At 38.8% G+C, this 18,626-nt stretch overlaps 1 protein-coding gene across 8 annotated transcripts in view; it reads left to right on the top strand.

Moving 5' to 3' along the window:
* The window catches only part of PIK3CB (phosphatidylinositol-4,5-bisphosphate 3-kinase catalytic subunit beta), a 118,153-nt gene that overhangs the window by 49,749 nt on the left and 49,778 nt on the right, over positions 1 to 18,626 (top strand). For 5 of the 8 annotated variants that reach the window (XM_052803543.1, XM_052803544.1, XM_052803542.1 and 2 more), the window contains one exon: positions 2,679 to 2,798. The exons of 1 other annotated variant lie outside the window; for it this stretch is intronic. The gene's annotated coding sequence lies outside the window, so the exon portion shown is untranslated. Of the gene's footprint in view, positions 1 to 2,678; positions 2,812 to 18,363; positions 18,381 to 18,626 lie in introns of those variants that run through there. 2 more of the 8 variants (XM_052803541.1, XM_052803548.1) reach the window with 2 other exon arrangements.

Raw genomic sequence — 18,626 nt, 5'->3', positions numbered from 1 at the left:
GATTTGTTTCTAATGCTTGAATATAGTAGTGGGTGGTTTGTATGCATCAGAAGTGTTTTAAGGACTGGAGGGCTAGCCATTCCCCTAGCTATCCTCAGTGTAGGGTTGCTTGCAGAGGACCAGGAGGAAGCCTATTGTCAATGTCATGTCTGAATTGCAGTGGAGATGCAAACTACTGTGAGAATAGAGGGGGGAAAAGGACAGAGAGCTGTAGGGAAGCGTGCAGAAATCTAGCAAGCAAGAGACTGTGGAGAACACAGGAACTGATAAACTATGACAGGAGCTATTCACAATGTACTGGCTTGTAAAATGTGTACAATTTATGGACCCTAGATATTTTCTGGGCTTTATGCATGTGCCTAACCCTCAGATCGGATGCCAGTGCATTGACTACTGTGCTACTATGTGTTTATTTCTCGCCAAATTCTGAGTAAGGCATGAGGAGCATTAGCTCTCCCTGCCTCACCAATGTCTTAGAGATGAGTACAGTGCAGGAGGTTGACTCTAAGATGGGAATGATTTGAAGCATGATAGGAGCCAAGCAGCTGTCTCCCATTCCAGGTCACAGTTTGCACTATGTGGTGTGAAGAGAAAGGAAAGAATGAGACAGAAGGCAGCTCAGAGCAAAAATTGCTGCGCTAATATGACTGCCTGCTTTCTCTTCTTGTACTTGAGTTATTTCACAAAGCTCATTTCATTTTTTTTTAGTGCCAGACTTGTTTGGTTTTCCTTTTTTTAAATGCACTTTTAGTCAAGAAAACTGACAACGCGTCTGTGTTACACATTGTTCCCATTTATGAACTTAATAAAATGGGTAGATAGTATGGTATAGGGAAGGAATAAGGTCACAGTTTTTTCCAGTGTATCAGTGCTGGTACTAGAATACTAGTATTGTGCATTTTGCCTGTGATTCCCACGTTGCATTTGGGAGGCTTCTCTGTGGTTTGCCAACCTCTATGGAAGCGGTTGTTGTTAGGGTTAAATTTATGTTGTATATACCAGAGTGGCATATATGCAATTTCAAAACAGCATTCTTTGCTGTGTTGATAGTTTTCCCATGAATTTAGAATGGCGTGTTAGGCTCCCACCATCTGATTTGTCATCACGTGACTAGTTAGCCAGAGACCTCTAGAAGGCTGGGATATCTAATTTTTAGTTAAAATAACATCCTGCTTCTGCCCCAGGGTATGGTACTTCAGACATACACTGTGTCCCCCCTTTGAGGGGCCGGGGATCATGAAAGATTGCTTCCTCAGGTGGAAGTTCTGGAAATAATGACTGTTTATCTTGTATCTATAGTATGATGAATTTCACACCCCCTCGCAAGCTCTTGCCTTCTGGCCACTAGCTATTGATTCTGTTTTTTCTGACTCTGTAAACACAAACATTGACATGGCTGTAAAACATTAGTGCCAAACTGGTACTTTAGCATTGGTTATAAGGGTTCACACTGTTCCTTCGTCCTTGCAACTTCTAAATCATGTTAAGGCTGCCTTTGTTTTTCTCTAGTCTTCCTTTTTGGCTGTTGCCTGCTGTAGGCTCCTAGGTTTTAATTGTGAGAAGTTTCTGGACTAGTTCATACCTTTATGCACCACAAGGTTGTTTTCAAAAGATTGTGCATCGAGCAGTAACTTAATTTTTTCAAACTTAAGCAGATGGGGCAGCAACTATTTTTCTCTCGAAGCCAATGAAGAAATCTAAGTTGTTTCACGGTGCTCTACATGCTGATCCCTATAGAGGTTCTGCTCTGCGTGGGACAGAGGGAATGACAGCCCTCATCCCTGATCACTGTACTGTGTTGAGTTCCTACAAGCACAGTGTGGACTACTTTGTGTGGTTTAGAAAAAAGAATTGTTTATGGGAGGAGGAGTGTAGTTACATGCCTCGTGTTTTGTGGCTTGGCCTACAAACATGTAGATAATATCAGTGCAAACTGATAGCACTGCTTTGTTCTCAAGGGGGTTTTAAATATTTTTTGTTTATTTCACTTTGCTGAGACCCTGGTTTGCAAGGTAGAGCTAAATGGAGATGTCTTGGCTCTGTGGAGGTATTTTGTTCTGTACATCTACAGGATGTTGATAAGAAGAGACATACTGAACCTTTCTCCTGCTGTTTCACAAGTTGAAATATGAATAGGAAGACGGGATCACTAGTGTCAACTCAAATTCTCCACAATAGAACTACAGATGACATTACAGTCTTTTTTAAAGAAAAAAACAAAAAAACCCTAGCTTTCAGCCAAGCGTAAAAGAGAAGATGTGGTTAGGAGAGTGAAGGCAACTCTATTTCCCTTTCTTTGGTCTTTAATTGCAATGGACGTCTGTTGATATGATCCAAATTGAGTGTACAAAAATTTAAAAATATTTGTAGCAGCTAAAAAATGTTTTTGACTATGTAATTCATGATTATGATACCTATATTGTTAGAATAAATGGCATCTTCTACATATTTTTTCCTTTCCTTTTTTTCTTTCTTGTAACTGAGCGTTTGAGGATTTGATACTAATTTAACAGTTAGATTATGTAATGTGAATATGGTACTGTAGTATTCAAAGAGAATGAAAATGTGTGGTTAATTAGATATTTCTGCACAAAAAGTTTATGGAGCTATTAAACCAACTATAAATTGCTGATTTTCTCATTTGGTTAATTACATTATGTTGTGTTTTGCTTTTTTAGGTCACATTTAAGTCATCTTGTGGAACCTTCTGAGAAAAAAAGGGTAATAGTAAGAACATGATGTTTAATAAAAGTGTCTTCACTACACAGTCAGACTGAAACAGGAACAGGTTCTCTGGAGTAAGTATTAGAGGTGGGTTTTTTCTTTTTTTTGCTTGCAAAGTCAGTAGTATGGTTATTGCGCTATTATTGTATTTAACTTCATTATAGTTGCTTTAAAAAAAAAAAATCAGTGACTCCATACTCATTTCAGTTGATCAGCTGGTAATGGACAATCTTTTGGACTCTTTACTGAAGCATCTCGCATCTTGGAAGCAGTTTTGTATCTTATGACATTTAGATAGGCTTCAGATTTTTCTCTTGGCTCCTATGTATTCTGGGCATGGTTTTGAGCAGGAAGGGGCCTAGTATAGATGTAATTACATATAAGCCCTGATTTGCTAGCAAAAGTTAAAGCCCTGCCTGTATCTTCCAGGGAATTTGAAAATATAATTGGTTTTTTGGCTGTAACTTTTCACTCCTGGCACTTTTTGTGTGACTTTGATATTTTTGTTGTCAGTATTTTAATATTTGTCTCGTATTGCAGTTTCATCATCCATCAAACTAGCATAAGTCTTCAATTTATGGATCTCAGATACGTCTTCTCTTCACTGTTTCTAGTTAACTTCTAGCTTTTGTGAATTCTAGGCTGAGATGTGTGTGTTTCATTTGTGATATAAGGAGTTTAGCTACCTAACTTGGGGACTGTGGATTATACCTTTTGGTACTAGATACCTAAATGTTTATATACTGATACAGTATAATTCTTAATTTCTGTGTGCTTCACTTGCTTGAGATGGGAAATGTAATCATTTTTCTGTCACCTTGTTTGCATTGTATTGTAAGATGTTTACACATATTCTTATAGAGGTTAGAAACTGGGAAAAATCTGCATCATTTTCTGTCTGATGCAGATTTTACTCATGCTGTGTGATATGTGAATGTAATTCTGCAGGAGTCATTGGAAATACAGTTGAATGCATAGTTAGGAATGAAAAATATCTGGCCACTGAAAGGGGGTGGAAAATGGTTTTAGTCTACAACGAGTATGTTTTGGCGTATTGCTTTATTGCCAAGAGGAAATGACTCTTCTTAGCTTCTTCTTTAAAAAGGGATGTGTACATGGTGTCATAATTTGGGTAGAAAAACATCTGTGAAACCTAGTCAGACAAGCTAAACTTTTCCTACTTGGTATTTTTTCTACAGTGTTTTTAGCTTGTGGAATAACACATTTGGATTGATAACTTTTTTTTTTATAAAGGCAGGAAATAAATTGTAACATTTCAATTAAACATGGATTTAAAGAGGTTGATGTGCCTGTTAGTTCCCTTTCTGTAAATACTTGAAGCAAATGCTACAATTTTAAGTCAACACGTGTAAATTTGTATCAGTTCCTGATCTAGGCCATATGTCAAGTGGCCCATAAACATACTTGCAAAAGGTTCTTGTAGCACCTGATACTTGAATTCTGACCTCTGATATTTTCAGAAACTGTGTTGTATAAAGTTATTTGTCTTTTACTGACTTACTAGACAGTAGAAATACAGGCACCTGTCACAATGTCCAAATAAAATAATACCTATTTGCTGCTTACACACTTACTTTGACAAATTAGTTCTTGACTCTGGTAATCAAGTTACGGAAACAGATGGGCAATAAAATTGAAACTGAGCTCTCCAAACAAGTGAAATGAGAACTGTCCACTGGAGACAGCTTTAGTAATTTTAAATCATTGTTTACAGGCTTATGCCAGGCACAAAACTTGCTCATGTGTTTAGCAGCCAGTAAATTTGTGTTTACTGCCCTGCCCCCCTTTTGTTTTTTAAGGGACTTAGAGGATTCAGATGTTATAACCTAAAATCAATTCTAATTTGTCCTTTTTGGGGAAATATTTTTGAACCTTTTTTTGGTTTGTTTTGATTTGGACATTCATGTATACTCGTATAGATTTCAATCATCACAAAGTATTTTGCAATTGGAATCCTTCATGAAAGTACTAAAAACACAAAAATAAAGTCTGTGTAGTGTCTATAGTCACAGGTGAAAAGCCAAGTGAAGTTCTCGTGAAGTCTTAAAAGTAGATGCTGAATCTCACAGCTGTGGAAAAGTAACCCCACGCCCCAGTTGGGCCCGGGACTGAGTGCTAAAGGCAGCTACTAAAGCCTCTGAAGGTAGCAGCAACTTTTCTGGGAGTCGGTAGGTTGAGTGTGAGTCAGCAATGCGCCCTCGCGGTGGTCAAGACTAACCACACACCGGGCTGCCTCAGCAGGAGTGTGTAGCCCAGCCGGTCAAGGGAAACGGTTATTCCCCTCCACTCAGCACCTCTGAAGCTGCACCCAGAACACAGTCTCCAGTTCTGGGCCCTCAAGAGCAAGAGAGATGCTCACAAACTGGAGAGAGTCCAGCGGAGGGCTGCTGCTGAGGTGATTAGGGTGCTGCAGCATGTGACATTTGAGGTGGGGTGTGTGTGTGACCTTTGTTTGGAGAAGACAAGGAGAGAAAGATCTTTACTAGAGTTTTCCACTGCCTGAAGGAGAATTATAGAGATGATGTGGCCAGGTGTCTGAGAGGTGGAGAGAAAGACAGAATGCGAGGGGCAGAACGCACAACTTGCAACAAAAGAAATTCCAATTGAACGTAAGGAAAAAAATCTCACTGTGAGGGTGGTTAAGCACTGGAGCGGGTTGTTCATGGAGGCTGTGGAGCCTCCATCCGTGGAGACTTTCAAAATTAACTGTGCGAACTCCTAAGCAGCATGCTTTAAGTTCAGTGGTGAAACTAATCTTGGGACCAGATGACTCCCAGAGGTCCCTTCCAACCTAAATTAGTCTGTGATTCTTCGATAATCTTAATTATTTTTGGTCCTTATGATGAATGGCTAGGGCTAGTTTGGGCTTTATTACCATTACAAAAGTATTGATTGCATGCGATTTTTAGGATTGTTCTTTTCTACCAAACGGCATTATATTTCAAGTTGTCCTTATAAATAAGTGTTATGAAAAAGATGCATAAAATAGATTTAAATATTTGCATTAGGCTTCAATTGTTGGATTTCCTTCAATACTTGTTCGGCATTGAACAATCCTGTTCATATAACAAAGGGCTGTGAACTGCCACTGCTGAATCTGTGTAGTGGGTGACAAGCTGGTGTTAGAAGAAAACTAACTACAAAAATCCAGACCAGATTACTCTATGTAAGAAACTGACCCAGTCGGGAAGAATGTCTACTCTGATGAAGCATGTAAAATTTTTTTTTTTTTTTTTTCTTAAAGGGCATTTTCCTAACTTTTAGTATCCATGGCATCTCTGTATATGAGACTTAAGCATAGTCTACTTATGCGATAGCTCTGTGTTTTGGTCTGTGTGCCCTCCTTTTAGGAGAAAATTTCATTCCTAAGTAATTTTCCTGTTTTTAATTATTTCACTTTTTTACCTTTCTTTCTAGATGCATACAATCTACTGGAGAATAACCTTTTTTCCTAGAGGTTTTGATTGGAATATCAGAAATAATTGAGAAGTGAATCTTTTAGTCCCTGTGTGAAGAGGTATCTATATATAGGAAAACCTCAATTGCTGGTCTTAACAATTTTTATAGTAGAAAGTCGTCTAGCTCATAATGTAGAGATGTAACATTTTAATAGCTGAAGGAAACAGTTGACTGCTGGTGAAATTTGATGGTCTAGGTCCATTTGTACAATTCAAAAGGAGAGGAAATTAAGTATTTATGTATTTAAACATCTTGTAAGTGGAATGTTTACTACTCCTTTTCTCCATGTTTACAGTGGAACAAGTAATTACTCTGAGTGGTGGAACAGGCAAGAAAATACTGGAGAGCAGAACTAACGCTATACTGATTTAATACTTCCTAGTTTTTTTGTTAGACTATTAAGAATTCTTGTACAATTCTTGTATAGCAACGGGGGGACAGGGACCCTACAGTTTACTTAGTACAATAAATCAGTAAAAGCACAACTCCAGATTATTAATGCATCTTTTCAGATTTATAACTGACACATTACATAGTCTTTTGAATAATAGGTTGGGCTGTTATAAAGCCAGACCTTTAGGCTGTAGTTTTAACTGCGTTTTTTAAAATGAGCTTAAGAAGTGGAAAGTGGCAAGCCAGCCCTGGGGCTGGATGAAACTGTCACTTTTCCTCCACCACTCATCTCGCTTCTGTTTACATCTTCACTTTGCTGGCACAAGCATTTATGCAGCTTTGTAGGAAACTGACTCACCTGTGTTAAAATGACATCTTTATTCTGGGTTAAGGTTCAGCATTTTCTTCTCCTTTCTCCTTCAGTCTGACTGTCCAGTCCTCTTTCTTCCCTTGTACCAGCTCCATTCACCTTTTCTGTTAAGCTTGATTTTTTTGTTTAAAATATTCATGTGAGCATCCCATCATTTAAATGTTCAGTAGAATCTTTTTCTAATATTAGAACTCAACATATCCTAACATTTCATGCTAAACTTCCCCTAGTACATAAAATATCTACAGTGATCTGGATTATCAAAAGCAAATTATCTAGGTTGTGAACTAACCAGGTCTAATCTTCTCCCAAATCTTTAGTCTCATCTTACTATCCTGGAGCATGCTATACAGAATGCATTGGTCTTCATGTCAGGTCCCACTCTTGCCTGCTGCTATTTAAAACTTAACAAAGTATTAAGAGAGCTGTTTACAAATTTTCTTAAAGGTGAATGTACCAGATATGTTCTCACAGCCCAGTTGACATAGAATACTGAATTATTTGATGGGGCTTTTTGCTTCATTTGAGCTTTTCTCCTCCTTGTCTCCTTGACTCTGTTGGTCAAGGTGTCAGATGAACTGTTACTTATGTGACAGTGTTTTTCTAATCTGCTGTTTTCTTCCATTTCTTTATATTCCCTCCCATAATGACCATGCAGAACTGGATTCCAGTGAGCTGAAAAGAGATGTTTTCTTACAGTGGCTGCAGCTTCAGTGTGATCCAGTGATCAAATGCTTCTATAGGTAATTTCAGACAGTAGCATTTAAATGTGAAAGGAGTTTTTACTCTCCCTGCAACTTACTTTAACCGTACAATATAAAAAGATGGCCTGAAAGTCCTTATTTTTATATATATATTTTAATGTATCTATATAGTGATTTCAAGATAGAGCAAAGGATAGTCATGAATTAGCTGTGAGAAGCTGTTATGTTACTTTTGTACTTTGTGTTTGTTATGAACAATGTGCTGCCTGTGAATTGTCTGAAGTCTGTCAGAAGCTTGGGACTTAAGTTTTATTCATTTGTTTGGTTCATCATGAATAATCTTTGGAGGGAGCAGGAACTGTGTTTACTTGCCTGAGTATAAAGTAATGAGGAGTAAGCATTTCCTTTTATCCTCATTGTTCAAACCAGTTCTGGTAAGTCTTCTGAGTCTGGAACACCATTTTCATAGTGTTGTTCTCTACCTGTAGACTTGTTTTGCAGGAAAAATTTTCTGAAAACAGTAATCTCCTTTGTAGCTAGTTTTAAAATTACACTTTCATTGAATCAGAGAATAATTTCCACAAGAAGGGATGACCAGAGGTGATCTAATCTAATCTAACCATCTGTTCAAATCTAGTGGCTTAAAATGGAATTAAATTTAATTTGAAACCAGCTAACATGTTGCATTTTCTTCATATCTCTAAGCCCTGTTGAAGTCAATTGCAAATTCAGGTGCTCAGCATTTCTTGAAAACTGGGCCACTTTTATTGGGAGGTATTAATTTCAAAGTAGAAACTCCATTCATTGTGGTTTTAAAATCCTGGCTTCAGTTTTTAAAACTTAGTGCGTAATGCTATGGGTACAGCAGAGGAATAAAGCTACAGTAGATGAACAGGCAAAATAATCAGGTACCATGGAAAGAAACTAATTAAATTCTCTTTGTTTTTGGAAAATTAGCTATATTTCATGAGGAGAATGAGAGAATCTAGGCTTGAATAGCTGAGAGACCACTTTTGGTACCAGTCTGAGCACTCTGAGGGAATGACGTTTAAATAAGGCCTTTCATGTTTTCTATACATAGATATTTTTAGAAAACTAAATGGTGATATTTTTATTCTGATTTCTGGAGGAATCCTGACTAAATGGACACTTAATTTTCTGTTCCATAGGGCCAACTCATGTGGCAGTTGAACTAAACTGCTGGGAAATATTTATAGTACCACATGATCTTTAAAAATAACTTCTCAGGCTACACTGTAGATCTCTTGAATTCTTAAAATCTTTGCTATTTTGGATAGATAACCATGACATTCCTGCAGTGGAAAAATCTTAGCTTTGCTGATTTAGGCATTTGTATTTATAATCAAGTTGTTTGTATTTACTTTTTAAATTTGTAAGCAGTTCAGACTGAAATTCGCCTATGCAGCTGTAGAAGGCCAGGACCTTGAGTGGATTTACTCTTTAGGGCAAAATAGGAATTTCAGTGGCATGGTATGAAATAACATATAGAATAAACTTTAATTGTCAGTGCATTAGATCCCATCTTCAAAAGAGGGTCAGTATTGATCCTGTGTGAACTGTGAGGTCTAGTGAACAGAAAATACAGTTCTTAGTAGTACCTGGGTTGCTTAGCATAGGTGCTTTCTTTTGTCACATTAAACGTTTAAACAAATCCTAGGTTGCAATTCCACGTTATGCCTAATTTCATCCCTGTGACTATACTGCTGGAGGGTAAGGATGGTGTTCTCATCCCTCCCTTGCTTCAGGTATGGTGCCTGCTTGTCACAGGGTGAGGCAGGTCATTCCCCGAGTTGATGGAAAACTTCTAATGTTTGTTTGTATTGTTTTTCTGTTGTAGTGGCTAGGGAGGTGGAGGACAGCCAAGAAAGGGCAGAAAAGCATAACAGCGCTGCTTCTGACTGTAGACTGCCCTCAAAGTGAGCTACACATAAGGTGAAACTGCATGCAGGGAACAAAGTGACTTATGAGTCAAGCTAGTGTCTGAAGTGATCCTGTTATGTAAGTCAGTATAAATGCAGTGGAAGTCAGTAAAATGGGAGTCCCATGCAACACATTGGAACTGCTGCCAGTGTATTGACGGCAGATCAGTCATCTTGGAACCTCTAAGCTCATAGGCTGTGGCAGCAGCTGTGAATTTCTTACAATTTTAGGAATAGAAGAGGATGTAGTTCTACAGAGCCATGAACGGGCACACTGATCTAATGTATATATTTGACTTCAGAGTCTTCAGAAGAAATCAGACTTCTTTCAAATAGAGAGAAGGAGGAATTTTTCATTTGTTTTTTTTTTTAAATGCCTCCAAAGTTTCATAGGACATAAACCTTCCTGCATATTCTGAGTCCTTTTCCATCTTTGCTGCTAGATTCTTTTCCCTTATTTGTTCTCAAATATATCCTTTATAGCTTGCTCATCTTTTTATAGTACTAGATGTTTATGTAGTTAGAAAAATGATTACAATGATTATATTGTGTAAGTGCTTAGTGTTTCTCCTACTTAGACTACGTGATAGGCTGCTGCTGTTCCCTAGAAAATTACTGTGGTCAGATTGTCATCTAGTCTGTTCTGGACAGTAAGATATTGTTTAAGCACTGTTCTTGTGTGTCTGGATAGGGTGGCCCTTTTGAACTGCGTTCACTGTGGCAAGACTTTTTTTTTTTTTTTTTTTTTTTTGAGCCCCTTGACTGCCACATGACAGAGCAAGCAGTAGATAAAAAGCTGTATTGATCACAGTGATGATCATCTTGAATGTGGTGCTTAACATTTGTAATAACTTATTATATAAAACAAAAATCTGGATAAGCAGAGTGCTCTTAGTTTTTGCATGATCTAAACAAGCTAGTTTCTAATATTTGTCTTTTATGTAAATATTCATGTTTTTAGTGAAAAGAAAAATAATTCCAGGTTTGTATTTAACCTGAAGAGCTGTAGATAGTTATGTGCCCTTAAAATGCACCCTTGTTTGAAAGAGGTGGTGTAAAAGAAACTTCGTAAGGAAACAGAGTTTTTCATACCCAAGGGATTTCTTCTCCCCCTCCCCCAACTTTTTGCTGTCTATTTGGGATAGCGTACTTATTTCATCCTGAGAGAACTGTGACCACGTTTCAGGTATAGGTGATACCATTTCAGATGTACAATATATTTTCTAAAGAATTGTCTGAAGACTAGATTTTCTTGGTGCTGTGAGGCAGCTCAGGAGAATAAATGCTATGAGAGATAACAGGGCATCAGAATTTTCCTCTAACACTGTGTTATGTGGGTGTTTATATTTACCAGTTTCCTTGCAGCTTCTTTTACTTGTCTTGTGTTAGTATTCTTTTTGATTATGCTTCAGGATAACAGATGGAATGTTGCATTGGATTTTACATTGGTGTTCTTTTAATGACAGAAAAATACACCTCAAAGGATGAGTGTTAGGAGATTTGTGATGAGTTCACAAGTAAAGGAGAATTTCTAACTCGGTGTGAAATTTCGTAATTGTTGCATTTTTCAAAATGTTGGTTGTAGAAGAACTTACCTGATACAGATTAACGTTGGGTGTTAACAATCCAGGTGGATTTGTGAATACTTTTTAATGTCTAAGTCTTTTGCTGATATGATAAATTATTTTCAAAGGAAAGTTTATTGCATTGTTACTCCCTGTCTTAATTTTTTGCAGGGCCTCCAGACAGGCTCGCTCTCTTTGAGCATGCTCTTGTTCAGCTCTTAATTTCAGGTTAACCTTATGAAATCTCTTCCACACTTCGCTTTGTACTTCATATCTTCTTGGTTGGCACTGTGTTATGTCAGATATTTGCACCTCCTGGATTTAATTCCTTTACAGGAGTAAGTTAACTACTCGACACAGGTAAAATGGAGTTCACCAACTCCTACAGCAGTGGTGTGAAGCCTTTGCAGCTGGGTGGTCCTGGGCTCTCAGTGCTGTCTTGTCCTGAAGGAGTCACAATGGAATTGAGTTTGCCGCAAACTGGTCTTGCCTGCCTTCTCAGCAAAATGAGATTAGCTTCTGAGTAGGTGACTTAGTAAGGGAACACAACCTCAACTTGTAACCACAGCTTCTGAAACCCTACTGATCCTTTACTTTAAAAGATAAGCCTTGTAAGTCTTGGGGATGTTTTTAATGCCTGGGTTTTGTTAATTCATATCGTGTAAGGTTCCAGCAGTTCTGCTGGTGACTGACACTTGCTGGAAGTGTTGCCTACGTTGTTTTTATAGACTGCTTTTGTACCTGCACTATATAACCTAGGCACTTAAGGTTCTAGTTCCATGTTTTGGTTAGGGGAAAAAAAATTGAGTGGGCTGCAATTCATGGAAAAACATGTGTAGCTTGCTTTTGACTGCCATTGTGATGGGTTAACCCTGGCTGGATGCCAGGTGGCCACCAGAGCCGTTCTATCACTCCCCCTCCTTCTCAGCTGGACAGGGGAGAGAAAATATAACAAAGAGCTTGTGGGTCGAGATAAGGATAGGAGAGATCACTCACCAATTACCGTCACGGGCAAAACAGACTCAGTTTGGGGAAAATTAACTTGATTTATTACAAATCAACCGGAGTAGGGTAATGAGAAATAAAACCAAATCTCAGAACACCTTCCCTCCACCCCTCCCTTCTTCCCGGGCACAACTTCACTCCCGGATTCTCTACCAACCCCCCAGCGGCACAGGGGGACGGGGATGGGGTTTACGGTCAGTTCATCACACGTTACTTTCTGCCGCTTCATCCTCCTCAGGGGCAGGACTCATCACACTCTTCCCCTGCTCCAGCGTGGGGTCCCACCCACGGGAGACAGTCCTCCACGAACTTCTCCAACATGGGTCCTTCCCACGGTGTGCAGTCCTTCAGGCACAGACTGCTCCAGCGTGGGCCCCCCACGGGGTCACAAGTCCTGCCAGAAAACCTGCTCCGTGGGTTCCTCTCTCCACAGATCCGCAGGTCCTGCCAGGAGCCTGCTCCAGCGCAGGGTTCCCACGGGGTCACAGCCTCCTTCGGGAACCCACCTGCTCCGGCGTGGGGTCCTCCACGGGCTGCAGGTGGAGATCTGCTCCACCACGGACCTCCATGGACTGCAGGGGGACAGCCTGCCTCACCATGGTCTTCCCCACGGGCTGCAGGGGAATCTCTGCTCCGGCGCCTGGAGCATCTCCTCCCCCTCCTTCTTCACTGACCTTGGTGTCCGCAGGGTTGTTTCTCTTACATGTTCTCACTCCTCTCTCCGGCTGCCGAATACCGCCGTCCCAACTTTTTTTTCCTTCTTAAAAATGTTATCACAGAGGTGTTACCACTATCGCTGATTGGCTCGGCCTTGGCCGGCGGCGGGTCCGTCTTAGAGCCGGCTGGTATAGGCTTTTCTCAAACACAGGGGAAGCTTCCAGCAGCTTCTTACAGAAGCCACCCCTGTAACCCCCCCTGCTACCAAAACCTTGCCACACAAAACCAATACAGCCATCTTTCCTGAAACCCTTTTAGGAATCAATGAAGAAGCAGCCTGCCTCTGGTAGCCCTTTTTTTTGGTGGTTTGTTTTTTCCTTTTTTCCTTTGCTATAGTGGTCTCTTTGGTTAGATGATGAGGTATACTTTTGTTGGGAGTGGGAGGGAAGCTACAAGGTCTTTTGGCTTCTGGAATAAGGCTGCTAGCACTAGAGCAAATTTTTATGTCTGCCTAGAGATGGTAAGTCCTTTTAAAAAAAAAAAAACAAAACAAACCACCACACACACACACACACACACACACACACACACACAAACCCTGCAACAAAACAAGAACAACAATGAAGAACCCTGCATCTGGGGACACATAGCTATTCTCAATAGCTGTTCAGGGACTGTGGTCTGTTGGCTGGTCTCTCCTGCTTAAAATGTCTGATTATCTTGTGATCAAGGTCACAATACAGAGGAAAGACAGAAAATTAAATTATGTAACTCATGTTGATTTCACAGAGGAAATTCTCACCCTCTGCAGGAGTTCATAATGAAGACAAAAATAGCTTACATCGCTTCTGTGGTGAAACAGTTTGGCCAGTTGGTGAAGCAGTGTCAAGACAAGTGAATGTTTATAGAAAACAGTGGTGAAAATCTATGTAACTTACTGTATGGTTCACTGGATTCCTCGCTCCCCTTTTACCTAGCTGGAACTGTGTTAGTGTGAAGTACTCATTTTGATTTAGGCATTTAGAATTTTAATTGTCTTTTATTTGGGAATTCTTTCTCCCTCTTGAAAGCAAATGAAAGTGTTATTTCATGTGTTGCTTAAGTTGCTCAAAAATCTGGGCTGCTGTCAGAAGGGATGGTCCTGCCCTGTTCCCAGCTAAGTGTTACCACCACCTTCTTTCTGTGTTCATGCAGTGTGCCTGCTTAGAAAGCTGTTTTGACTGAAAACTAAATTTAAAGAAGAGAAATATGTAAAATCTCTGTTGGATCAGTGCTCTGATCTTCCTGACAGAAAGGGCAGTGTGATCTTCTGTCAGTTTTAGCTAGTTGTAAAACTCCATCTTGAGGCCATAGTCACCTGAAGCGCTATGAAACAATCTGGAGGCTTGCTGCTGATGAAAAGAGAAGATCCTGCTTCCATTATTCTCCTTTCAGAGGCTCTGGCACTCTTTAGATCCTTCTGTGATTTGATTCAGCTAGATAACGTGAAAGAAAATTGATTGATTCCACACGGATGATAAGCTGAAATGGTTCATGAGGAGACTTGACATGTGCTGAAGCAGGTGCAAGGCAGGGGGACAGAACTGGGCAGCCCAGAGCGGCGGGAGTGGAAGGGAGGATGTAGGCATTTGCCTCTAGCTATCAATGAGCCTGGCATTGTATCACACAGCTTCACTTGGAGTGTATTATGAAAACCATATTATGGCACAGTGTCGAGGCTTACAACCTAGATGCTGTCAGCTTGTAGTGATAGTTGTTCCACTTCAGTCTTAATGCTTGGTGCACATACCAGACGTACACATTTATAGACAGAAAAATCGCAGGTTTTGGTCTTGGTTTGAGAAATCTTGTTGTAGGGCTTCTTGTTTGTGTACATTAAATAAGTAAATACAAAGATGAGTGTTAAATTTTCTTTCTTTCTTTCTCCTGCAGATGTTCTACTAATCTGTGTTCCACTTTTTTCCATTAGTCTAAGAAGCTCTTTCAGAACTGCTGGTGTATTAAAATACAAACCGAGTGGTTTTGAGATTAAGTGTCTGTGTGTATATATACATCTATACGAATCTGAAATGCCAAGTCAAAGTTTAGAGAAAATTTACATGTTATGTGGGAAGGTTTGAATGCTGTTTACCAACACTACATACTTGTGACTTAGAAAAGCATTTAGTGTTGGGCTTTGCTACTATTAAATCCAGATAATCATTGATTAGATACTTGAGTAGCCAAGATTAAGTACTGTTTTAATTACTTCCTTCTTTTGTATGTGAAGTTGTTTTTACTGTGACAGTAGGCAAGAATAGCTATGACGTTAACAGCCTGAAATAGCTTTTTATTATTATTTTGATTGTTTTTTTTTCCTTTAGCTGGAAGTTGTTTAAAATGTCTCTGGTGTTATTGCTCCCAATCCAGATGGCTTTCTGCCTTTGTTTCAGTTACTAGATGTGATATTGTTAGTTAGTCACTAGTGCCACCACGCATTTTACAGTTTGGCCTGTGACTCATTCTCACAGCCGTCTTATGTTGGCAATCAGTGTTATTCTCAGTATAAATACTAGTTCTCTCTTGACACCTGTGATGTCAGCTACTGGTAGAAACTGGGTGCTGACTGTAAAAAGACACTAACCTGTTTCCTTGAGGAAGGAAATACTAAGTAAGTGCCTGAAAGCAGAATAGCTTCCTAGCATGCTCGGATTGGTGTGATGATTGCTCTTCTCTTTTTTAATTGAAAATGGAAATGGAATTTTAAAAGATTCTGATGTCTGTGTTGAAAGTCTGTAATTATAAACAAGTATCTTACAAAAACTTTTTAACTGTCTGCATTGTGGTGTCTAGGTTATAGGGTATGTAACACCATTTTCAAGTAACTGCATTTTTAAGTCTTGCTTCTTTGAACATTTTCAACTCTTGTTGATGCACTAAAGTGATTTCAACAATTGCAAATGTTGTGGAAAAATAGCCGAAAGAGGATGAAAATAGAAAAGATGCTATGCTGAATTGAAATAGAAATTATGAACAAAATAACTACATAGAACAGATTGTTTTCCTTGCTGCTGTACCTGTTAAAGTAATGCTTTATAATGGCAATACCACTTTATTTTACCACGATAACCACAGAAAATAACTGAAAATATACTGCGTGTGCATCCAAGTATGAAAAATCTTCAGTTTTAGATAATTAAAATTATTTTTCTGTGATTACTGTTGTCAGTTACAATAAAATTGCAGCCAAGATGTTATGGGTAGAAGTAGCTGGATGGAGGAAAAGAAATAATACCCCATTTAAGTAGTAGCGTGTTTAAGGTATACTGATTGGTAATGAGGAACTATGCATTTTCTCTAGATTTCTTGGGTAGATGCTGCATTGTTCTAATAGTGTAATCTGTGTGGCATGATGGGGTCAAATTCTATTTCTTTCCTTTAGACAATTTAAGAGATCACACACTGTGCTAAGCTTTCTATACCCATTGATGAGTGAAGAGGTGGATTTGTAAAGATCTGGTAATTAAGATAAAATATTTTCATACCTGATTTGTTATTTTCACCAGGTCAATACTGCCACCTCCAATTCTTTTCATTTTGATTCAGTCTGGTGCAGCGTAACGGTGATAAACTATTATTTGATAATGACGATGATAGGAGCTCCCTAATTGTTGCTTCTACTGAGGAAAAATAATTTTCCTTACATATTTATGCTTTCTGAAAGTTAGGGTTTTTTTATTTGCCTTTAATGAAAATTCTACTATATTTTTGTCTAGTACAAGCAAAATACTAAGTGATCCACATATTTAGTGTGGTAACAAGATACGTTGGCAGCAGTAATGCTTGTATGGGTCCTCACAACTTTGCTAAGGCTGAGTGGAAAGGTTTTGAAATGACTTGGGTCTCATTATTCAGTGTATTTACATGGCAGTTAGAGGTGAGACTTAAGTGTGTTGTCTCATATCTAGGGCAACTTTGAACTGGCAAGCTGATAGTAGCGCAGCTGTGGTACCAAATAGCTGCTTTGAGTATTTAGCTGGGCTCCATGCGGGTTTTGGACTTGCTATTCCACTGGTGACTGGTAAGCTTTAAGAGATTTCAGTTCTTTCTATCCGATCTTCTTTCTCTGCTGGAGATTTTAATCTCCTTAATTTTTCCAAATGTGAGATGAGCAATTTTATGTATTTACGGTAACTGGAGGGGTAGAAACCAGTACTGAGGAATGAGGCAGAGATGGACTGTGAATATTTTAAAGTGGTGATTTAAATAGTACTCTTTGTTTAACAATGATGATCAGTAAAATTAGCACTGAAATATAGCCTTTTATAATATGTACAAAATATTAATATCTGTCGGTAAAAAGTTATGCTTCTGTAGTGGTTGATTTTTGTGCTGCTGGCATATTCTATTACCCATTATAGGCACATTCAGCTTTCCCCTATGCTTGCTTGATTATTTATTTATTTCATTGCAAGCTGTCTGTATTGAGCAAGGGATTACAAAAAGACTTTCTGAAATACCACTTTTGTATTTCTGTTGTCAGTTAAGGGTAATGATGCATATGACAATGAATTGTTTAATTTAAAAGCCTACCAATTTTAGAATTGAATTTCTGTGAAATAGGAGTATCAAACAAATTTAACTCACTATAAATGAAGCGTTAGCTCCTGCATATCATAAAGTTTGGATTTAGTAGCTGGTGGTGTGACTTTTCCCAAACTAAGTGTTTTATAAAGAAAAAAAAGATATGCTGGAGAGGGAGGGGAACAAAATGCCTTTGTTATGATGTAGTTGGTGTCCTGGAGTTTTGTGGCAGGTTCAACTATAATGCATTCTAAAAAGATTTCCTGGTTGTTTGTTTTGGGGAAAAACAGTAATAAAGTGCTTTGAGATTGAAAAGCTGCGTTCATAAATGGATACACATTGGGAAAGTTTGCACAGCATGATAATTATCTGTAATTCAATGGCACGACCAATTTAAGCAATATTGTACTGCATCTAGGTATACCTTTGTATGCTTAGCACCTGTAGAAAGGATTACCTTTTGATAATGGATTTTGCCTAGTGTCTTAACAAAGGGGAGAATATTGTGTGTCAAACAGACTTCTTAGCAATGTAGTTAGCAGCAGCGACTGGATTTCAGAAGGCTGTTGTGCTAATTTTTGTTTTCTTTCATTTGCCGATGAGCTTGTTTGAACCTGCTCTGTGATGTATAAAGAACGGCAGCCCAGTGTATTAGTTAAATCCTGCTTTTTCTGCTGGTGCTGTAATAGGGGAAAATACCTTCAGTTAAGCAGAACAGGACTGATTTCAGAGCAGGGAAGGGATCTGGAAGGGAAGGGAAGGAGTGATAAAAGTAGTGGAAAGCTGTAATAGTAATGGAGTTGCACATTCTGGCTTATTTTTTTACAAATGGTGATTTCCCACATCTCCTGATGTCCAACAAGAATTAGAAAGGTGTAGGGGTAACTTATCTTTAGTGGAGAAGTGCTTTACAATAGTGTTTTACAACAATTCCCATCCCTTTGTCCAGCTGAAGAGCATTGTCTGGATGAAGAGGAAGGTAAATACTTAAGTAAATAGTGATTGAAGGGAAGGTGCATCCTTGGAGAGTGGTAATCAAAAGATAAGACTTGGAAAGTCAGAAAACCTAGTGGTAGCATTAAGAGTAATTAAAAATGTCTTGAAATATGAAGGACAAGTAATTAGGAAGCCAGTGTAGGAGTTGAAGTAGATCACACAAAGGGTTTCCCCCTATCCTGCATTGGATGTAGTTTACACAGTGGGTTGAATTCATAGGAGATGATCT

The sequence above is a fragment of the Harpia harpyja genome, chromosome 12 (assembly GCF_026419915.1).
Source record: "Harpia harpyja isolate bHarHar1 chromosome 12, bHarHar1 primary haplotype, whole genome shotgun sequence".
NCBI classification, from domain to species: domain Eukaryota; kingdom Metazoa; phylum Chordata; class Aves; order Accipitriformes; family Accipitridae; genus Harpia; species Harpia harpyja.
Note: the sequence above shows the minus strand (reverse complement) of the source record. Positions and strands in the feature narration are given on the sequence as shown.